The following is an 8,623-nucleotide window of genomic DNA, read 5'->3' as shown; positions in this document are numbered from 1 at the left end:
CATTTTCTCACAATTCAGCCCCTGGTGTCTCGTCCAAGGTGGTAAGGAGGCCCAAGAAGAATGAGGCTTGGCCCCGGGGTGCAGGGGGGACTCTGCCAGTAGGAAGGCAGATGGCGGGAGCAGCGAGCCTGGCATGAGAGGGGCAGCAGAGCTCCCAAGCCCTGCCTCCTGCAGGGCTACCTCCAGACCCTGCCTGAGCCCCCAGCTCTACCCACCTCTACCCCTGCTGCATGCAGAACACCCCACCACTGCTGAGGGAGCCCCTCTACCCCTCCTGCACGCACGCCTCACCTCTGCTGCATGCACACCTCCATCCCTGCTGCACTCCCCTCGGGGGTTCGCTCCCCTGCAGGCCAGGCTGGCAGATGTCTGGTGTTCAACCACCAAGTCCAGGCAGATTCAGATGGAGGAACTAGCAATTATTTCCAAATTAAGTTCTGGATGCTGACGTGCCAGCAGCCTCTATCACCTGTCCACCCCGAGAAAGAGTATTTCAGATGCATCACAGTTGGTTCAGAAAGCCCCTGCGGCTGCACATGCCATCGCCTCCAATCCCATGTGGGGTTGGGCCCCTCCAATGAGCTTTTTGTTTCAGTTGCAAGTATGTACTTTCCAACTCCAGAATTTCCTTTTGTTTTAAAATAACTTCTACCTTTGTTGAGATTCCACCTGTATGTCATTCTCACCATACTTCCCTTTAAATTCTGAAACACTGTTTCCCTTGGTTCTTGAAGATATTTACAGAAAGTTGCCTTGGGGTCGGCTGCGTCCACCAACTGTGCCCACTTGGTGGCAGATTCCACTGACGGCTTTTCTTCCCCTGAGGGAAAGTGGCACACGGAGCGTGGCTTAGCCACCCAGTGACACGTCAGCGTTGTGCTCCCACACCTCAGGCGATGGGTCTGTGTGTATGTTGTGGGGCTTTGCTCCAGGTTTTACTTTCTGTGGGGCTCTCATGTCTTCCTTGAGCACGCCTGCACTCTTGGGGCAGTCTCAGGTCTCTTCTCTGTGGCCAAGTGGAGAGCATACCAAAGACCCCACAGTGGCCCAATTTCCAGATATCTCTTGACATTCTGGGTTGTCTGCTGGCCTGCTTCCTGCCCAACCGGGGCCCTTCCCAGAGGCCCACACAGGTGCAGGGACTCCAGGGCAGTATTCTTCCCAACGGCAGGTACACCTTTCCCAGGATGGATGGCTGCCCTTCCAGGCACCAGGGCACTGCAGCCATGAGAGGCAGGGGTGGTTACACTGTTTTGCAGACAAGGAGGGAGGGTTCAGAGTGGCAGCTTGCCCAAGGCGGTGGTCTACACAGCAGTCACACCAAGGACCCATTAAGGGAGGGCCTTCCCTGGCGGGCTGTGTGGCCTAATACTGAGAGCCTGCATGCACGTGGTGGCCTTTCCTCAGAGTCCCCATGTGGCATGACCTCTGAGGAGATACCCCGGGTCAGGGTGGGGAGGCCCTGGGTGTTGGTGTCTCCTCTGGGTGGGACTCCAGGCTGCACTGTTGATTGCTGGGCCATTTGGGGAGTCCAGGAGCTGCATGGAGCTGCCTAGGCATGTTGTCGGGATGAGGGACAGTGCCAGCCTCAGGGGGTTGTTTGGGAGAGTTGGTGGATGAAGGGGTAGCACCCCTGTCTGGCAATCCTGCCACAGCAGTGGGTCTGGCTCTCCCCTGACAGCCAGCTGTGCAGGGTTGGTGGGGGGAAGACAGCCACCCCAAGCGATGGGAAATGGGCACATAGTAGACTTATGTTTTAATAGGATACTCCTCCATGGATGAAAAGATGAACACCAGGGTTTGAAATCTTGCTCCCAAGTGAATGGGATAATATGCATTTATAAAATTTCAGGTAGGCTGGGGCGCCTGGGTGGCTCAGTTGGTTAAGCGACTGCCTTCGGCTCAGGTCATGATCCTGGAGTTCCCGGATCGAGTCCCGCATCAGGCTCCCTGCTCAGCAGGGAGTCTGCTTCTCCCTCTGACCCTACCCCCTCTCATGTGCTCTCTCTCTCTCATTCTCTCTGTCTCAAATAAATAAATAAAATCTTTATAAAAAAAAAAATTTCAGGTAGGCTGGAAGATCCCAAGTCCTCATTAGTACAAGAAAAGAAGGCTCGGGCGACTGATGGGAGTCTTCACTCAGGAACATGCTCATCAGCATCCCCTGGAGCCCAGAGCACTGGAGACTGAGTTACTCAGGAGGATAAAGCAAGAAAATGCCCCACCCAGCAAAGGAGAGACTGCTGAAGATGCACAACTCAGGCTTCCCGTTTGGTCACACAGCCTTCGGGCAGCCTCGTACTGCCCTGTGGGTCTAGCGGCGTAGCCCACATCCGGCCCAGACCCCTACCCACCCCCAGATCACCTGTGAAGTGGGCAGTGGGCTGAGCCCTGTTCCTTGATCTTAGCACTTCCCAGAGCATCCTCGTGGTTCACCTTCACTCCTGGCATGCACACGCCCCCACAGCCAGCAGGGCGCATCCGTCCTGTAGTCTGCCCTGACGACCGCATCCCAAGAATGTTTAACGAATGGGTAGATGAGTCGCAGGAACGGCCCCTGTTGGCCAGGAAGGTGCAGAGAGGCTGACCCGGAGGGAAACACAACCTGCTGGTCCTTGCCACACACACGCAGGTATGAGCTGCAGCGCATGCACGTGCACGGGGGATGAGCAGCGGGGCACACGCGTGGGTACGAGCTGCAAAGTGCACGCACACACACGCAGGTATGAGCCGCAGCGTGTGCACAAGGGGATGAGCAGCCGGGCGCACGCATGGATACGAGCTGCAGAGTGCGCGCACACACGCAGGTATGAGCCGCAGCGCATGCACGCGCACGGGGGGGATGAGCAGCCGGGAGCACGTGCGGGTACGAGCTGCAGAGCGCGCGCACACACGCAGGTATGAGCCGCAGCGCGTGCACGAGCACGGGGGGGGGGGATGAGCAGCAGGGAGCACGCGTGGGTACGAGCTGCCTCTATGGGGTCACTAGGGGTCCCTTCCAATGCATGTGCCCAGAACAAGGAGGAAGCGAGCAGGTGGGGCTCAGCGGTCCTGCCCGGGGCTCTCCCACTCAGGCCTTAGTTCCTCCTGTCCTCTGCATAATGGTTGCCTCTGCTCTGTGCTTTGACCTTCAAATTCACCTTTCCAACTTCCCTTTGGGGAGGGAAGAAGGAATGTTTTCTCTGAACCTGCAGCAAGGCCCAGCCAAACAAATTCCCATTTCACACACTGCAACCTCCAGCAACACAAAGAGATCTCCTTAACACCTCATTGATATGGGTCATTTCAGGTTCCACGTAACTGTGGAGGGCAGAACACCTGCAATTCTTCAGGGCTGCGTCTTTCCAGGCATTTCTTAAAGCGTCACATCTTCTCCCTCTTACTGACCTCTTGTACCCCAGTCCTATTGAACGAGACAGCAGTCTCTCAAGGGTTTTGTAATATTTATCTCACTCTGAAAGAGACAAAGAGAGAGATGCCCTTCATCCTGCCCATCACTCTTGGGCCCTCCTCACCGTACAAGCTTTGGGGGGGCATACGCAGACCGAGGTGCTCTTGTATCTGGGGCTGCACCCCCCCCCCATCACCTCTCCCAGGAACTGACATCCTGTCCAAAAACAACTCAGCCTGAGTTAGGTCTTCATCACTTCTGGGGAAGTTTCAGGGTGCTCCTTGCTGTGGCCAGGCTGTGCCCTTCTGAAGAAGGGGGCTCTGACTTGGTGCCCGCATACAGGTACAGGAACTGTGCGCTGCCTCTCAAGTTCCTCTCCTCCCAACGCAGCTCCCAGTGAACTAAATGCAATTCTTCACCAAGCACTTTTTTTTTTTTTAAAGATTTTATTTATTTGAGAGAGAGAATGAGAGACAGAGAGCACGAGAGGGAGGAAGGTCAGAGGGAGAAGCAGACTCCCCGCTGAGCAGGGAGCCCGATGCAGGACTCGATCCCGGGACTCCAGGATCATGACCTGAGCCGAAGGCAGTCGCTTAACCAACTGAGCCACCCAGGCGCCCCTACCAAGCACTTTTTATGGTGAACTCCCTGGGACTGGAAATTTTAAAAAAATCAATTAGAGGCAGAACTTAAAAGCCAGGTCAGAAGGCCTTCCCTAACATGAGAGAGTCTAGAAGACACAGCTTTGTCTAAGTCACAACTGTTTTCATCTAATATATTTATCCTAAATCATTAAACATTTTTCTTTTCTGTAGGAAAGAAAACACCCATCATAAAACTCATGGAATGTAAAGGGACCCAAAGTAGCCAGAGCAATCTTGAAAAGCAAGGACAGGGTTGGAGGACTCACACTTCCCATGAAGTAAGTTCCCATGGAGTAAGCTTTAAAACTTACCACAAAGCTACAGTAATCAGAACAGCGTGGTGTTGCCACGCAGACAGATAGAAGACAAGCAGAACAAAACAGAGCCTAGAAACAGACCCTTGCAAACGGTCCACTGATTTTCAGCAAGGGTGCCAAGACCATTCAGTGTTGGGAGAGCTGAACGTTCACATGCAAAGGATAAAGCTGGACCTTTCCCTAATATCATCTACAAAAATTAACTCAAAATGGTGTAAAGATCCAAATGTAAGAGCTGAAACTATAACACTCTTAGAAGGAAATATTTTGTGACTTTGGATTAGGCAAGGGCTTCTTGATGTGACACCAAAAGCACATACAACCCAAGAAAAAATCTATATAAAGTGGACTTCATCAAAATTAAAACCTTTTCTGCTTCAAAGGACACTATGGAGTGAAAAGATGCCTCACAGTATGAAAGAAAATATCTGCAAATCACACATCTGGTAAGAGCCTAAAATCCACAATATATAAAGAGTGCCTCGAATTCAATGACAAATACCCAACTTAAAAAATGGGCAAAAGACTCAAAAACACATTTCCTAAAGAAGATACACAGCTGGCCCAGAAGCACATGAAAAGATGCTCCATGTCACTAAGCATTAGAGAAATGCAAATAAACCATGAGCTAGCACTTCACACCCATTTGCATGGCAACTAGAAAAACCAAAAAACAGCAAGTCTTGATGAGAAGTAACGGAACACCAAGCCTCATACTCTGTTGGTGGGAACGTAAAATGGTGCAGCTGCTGTGGAAAACAGCTCAGAAGTTCCTCAAACGTTAAACATGGAATTGTCACACGAGCCTGCGATTCCACTCCTGGGTCTGCCCACAGGAATTAAAACAGGGACTCAGACAGACAATGCGGGGCAATGTTTGCAACAGCCAGAAGGTGGAAGTAACCCAGTGACTATCACAATACAATCAGATAAGCACAATGTGGGGCAGACAACATGTTCACACAACGAATGAGTAACGTTCAGCTATAAAAAGAACAGGAATCTGACACTTTATAACATGGATGAACCTGAAAACGTTATGTTACAAAAGTCAGACACACAGGACAGATACTGTATGATTGCACTCAACGTGAAATATCTGGAAGAGGCAAATTCGTAGAGGGAAAGCAGACTAGGTTACGGGGGCTGAGGGAAGGCTAATGGGGAGTTAGCGCTGGGCGGGGACAGTCCCTGGTAGGGCCACTGAACGGTGAAATTTCTGAAGTGACAAGCTGTGTCATGTATGTTTGACCACAATTCAATAAAATTCCTTTAAAGAGAGAGAAAAGGAGAGGGGACCATGGAAACAGGTCAGAGTGAAGCAGCCAGAAGCCAAGGGCAGTGACAGCTCTGGAGGCTGGAAACGGAGGACACAGGAGGAACCAGCCCTGCCCACACCTTGATATCAGACTTCTGACCCCCAGAACGGTACATGACTAAATCTGTGTTGTTTAAAAAAAAGAAAAACCAGCAGCACTCAGCGTGCCACAGCGGCGGGTCAGAGCCAGGAAGCGTGCGTGTGTGAAGCTCCCGTGAACTCTGGGCGCTGTGCTGCCAGCAGCTGGAGGTACGTACGGGAGACGCTAACAAAGCGAGTCCCGCCTCGTGCCCAGCACCAGTCTCTCCAGCCTGACGGCTCTGTGCGGCCCTCGGGGGCTGCGGGCTGCACAGCCAGGACGCACTGGCTCCCGGGGGCCGGGGAGCCTCGAGCAGGGCAGACTCAGAGAAACCGACTTGTCCTCGCTGGGAGCCTGCGAGGGGCCCTCGTGTCCACGGAGGGTGTCCGGGGCTCGGGGCCGCACAAGGCGAGCCTGACACAAGCTCTTCTCTGCAACCTCTCGTCCCCTTCTGAGAGGACAATGGAACAAAAGAACAAAAATGGAAAAGAAAGAGTAAAGAAGGCACATTTCTTTTGGTCCCATCAGAACAAGCCATTTGTTCTCAAAATCCAAAGGACAAACTGGCTCATCGAACTCTTCGGTTTTGCTTCCAACAGCCCTTCCTTACTTGTCAAAGACTCTGGGGTCTCCCGCAGCCTACACCTGAGCGACTGCACTTTTTCTTGGCTTCCATACTCAGCGAATGCTCAGATACACTTGAGAACACAGGACACCGGCTTTCCACCCGATTTGAGCGGTCTGACCACACAACAGCAAACGAGCTATGAGGAGAGTCTCCCCATTTATTTCAAGGGCCCCTGTCTGCCTAATTCTCCAGACTGGACACCTAACTCCTTATGAAACGGTTCATGTTCATTCTTTACCCCCCACTCAACTGCAAATAGCAAAGGGCCATTCCACACACACAGCTGACACGAAACACAGTTTCTTAACGAGAAGAAGGCCCAGGCCAAGAACGAACAACACAAACCTGCGGATGGGACCTTCTAACAGGTACCCTTCTCTTTCTTCTGGAGGGAAGACCGTTTGCCAGGGTGGATCCATCTCCCCCTGGAGGGAAGCAGAAGCTGGGAACTGCAGGCTATCTCCTTAAGTCATTCAAACGACTCATAACAGACACCTGCTATGGTTTTTCCTCTTCCACTGGGATTACCCTTTTTACAATTCTGGAAGGACTAATGTGCTCTTGCCTTAGCTGCAGTTACCATGGGGTCAGGTGCCAGAGAACAGGATGGCAGGTGACCACATTTATCTGCTGACCCCATGAAGACTTGGTCGGCCACATCATTAAAATAGCTTAATTTCAAGCACACGAAGAAGAGAAACAGGTTTGCTGAGTAAACTTGTTTTTCTTTAAAGGCCAAGTGAGGGGTGAGAGGAGGTAATGAAATCTTAACGTTTCAAGGAAGAGTTTTCCTAGGAAGTATTTCCACCCTCCCCTGCCATGCAACTTGAACGCAAGTCACAGATTACTGCAGCAGACTCCCGGGGGTTACAAAGGCCAGCACCCGAGCAGCGAGGACGGCAGGAGGCCAGCCATGTTGGGCAGTGGCCACTGCTGTGTCCCTGCTCTGTGGCTCCCAAGGTGCAGGCCCTGGGAACGGGTCGCACAAACACACCCCTGACCTCACTGCTGACTGGGGTTCTGCGGGACCAGAGCCACTGGTCCAGGGATGCCACACAGCAAGAGGAGGAATACAGAATAAACCAGCCACGCGAGCCACGGGGCCTGTTTCTTGTGAAAGAGAGAGCAAGGCTCACAAGAAGGGCACACACCTAAAATGTTCTACGAAGTTATTACCGTTCGAAGACAAGAGTAAGGGCCGGATGCCACGGTGGCGAAAACAAGCCCGACACAGCCTTCACACCCAGCTCCCCGCTGGCTGCGGGCCTCTAGCTCTCCTCGTGGGAAGCGGTGCTGATGCTGTCCTAACCTACCTGAGAGCTCAGGGTCTGGTGGTTCCGTGGTGACACAGGCCGCTCGCTGGGACACAGAACGCAGACACATGCCCCTGACGTTACAGCCAGGTGCTGGCGAATCAACCACACTGCTGCCTAACTCTCGGTAGGAAGCTTCTTCTCTAAAGGGCCAGACACTAGTATTTCAGGCTTCCCGGCCACAGCCTCTGTGTCACAGGCACCCAACTCCGCCCCTTGTGCAAAATCAGTCTCGGCCATCCATAAACAAATGGGCAAGGCTGTGTGCCAATAAAACTTTACTTACAAAAAGGGGCAGCCCCCGAGCCACAGTTTGCCAGTCCCTGGTCTGACTGGCAAGGAGTGCAGCTTTGGTTCAAGTCTTAGATCACTTATTCCTGGAATAGGCTACTATCTCCCCTTCATCTCTCCCCCAGTCGTAGGGTCTACGATTAAATGCGGTACAGAAAATGGCAGGATGTGGCCCCCAACACACTTAGAATTCTTGGAAGCCAATGCAATAGATCCAGAGGCCCAACGCTCCCATCACCATTTTCTACATTAACCTGCCCGGTAGGTAAGCTGCGCTCCACTGAAGCGCAGGCAGAGGCCCCGGCAGGGGGCGCGCGCGTCGCGCGCACCAGAAGGTGGAACAGCGGACGGCCGAGCCAGACGCGGACGCAGGACGACCCCTTCCTCCCCGAGATGCCAGAGCCACAAGCGCGTACCTGGCGCTGCACGCGGAGTCCTCGCCCCGACCCAGGCCCCCTCCCCTCCGCCGAGCCGGGCTCCCCACCGACCGCTCCCCTCCGCGGACTCCTCGCCGGATGGCGCCGGGTGGCCCAGCAGATTCACCAGGACCGGTAAGGAACGACCACAGGAGGGGCACGCGCACGGGGGAGGTGCGCACAGGTAAGGGGGCAGCGCGCACGGGGGAGGTGCCCGTGCAGGTAA

The 8,623-nt window shown here is 53.4% G+C and overlaps 1 protein-coding gene across 7 annotated transcripts in view; it reads right to left on the bottom strand.

The window, feature by feature from the left end:
* Positions 1–8,623, bottom strand: part of B3GNTL1 (UDP-GlcNAc:betaGal beta-1,3-N-acetylglucosaminyltransferase like 1) — a 110,519-nt gene that overhangs the window by 37,551 nt on the left and 64,345 nt on the right. Inside the window, exon 2 of one of the 7 annotated variants that reach the window (XM_035025699.1) lies at positions 3,388–3,454. The exons of the other annotated variants lie outside the window; for them this stretch is intronic. The gene's annotated coding sequence lies outside the window, so the exon portion shown is untranslated. The remainder of the gene's footprint in view (positions 1–3,387; positions 3,455–8,623) is intronic. 7 annotated transcript variants of the gene reach the window in all.

Source organism: Mirounga leonina, unplaced genomic scaffold, assembly GCF_011800145.1.
Source record: "Mirounga leonina isolate KUSES-001 unplaced genomic scaffold, KU_Mleo_1.0 Mir_197, whole genome shotgun sequence".
In the NCBI taxonomy this organism is placed as follows: Eukaryota; Metazoa; Chordata; class Mammalia; order Carnivora; family Phocidae; genus Mirounga; species Mirounga leonina.
The sequence above is the reverse complement of the archived record's forward strand: the minus strand, read 5'-3'. Positions and strand labels throughout refer to the sequence as shown.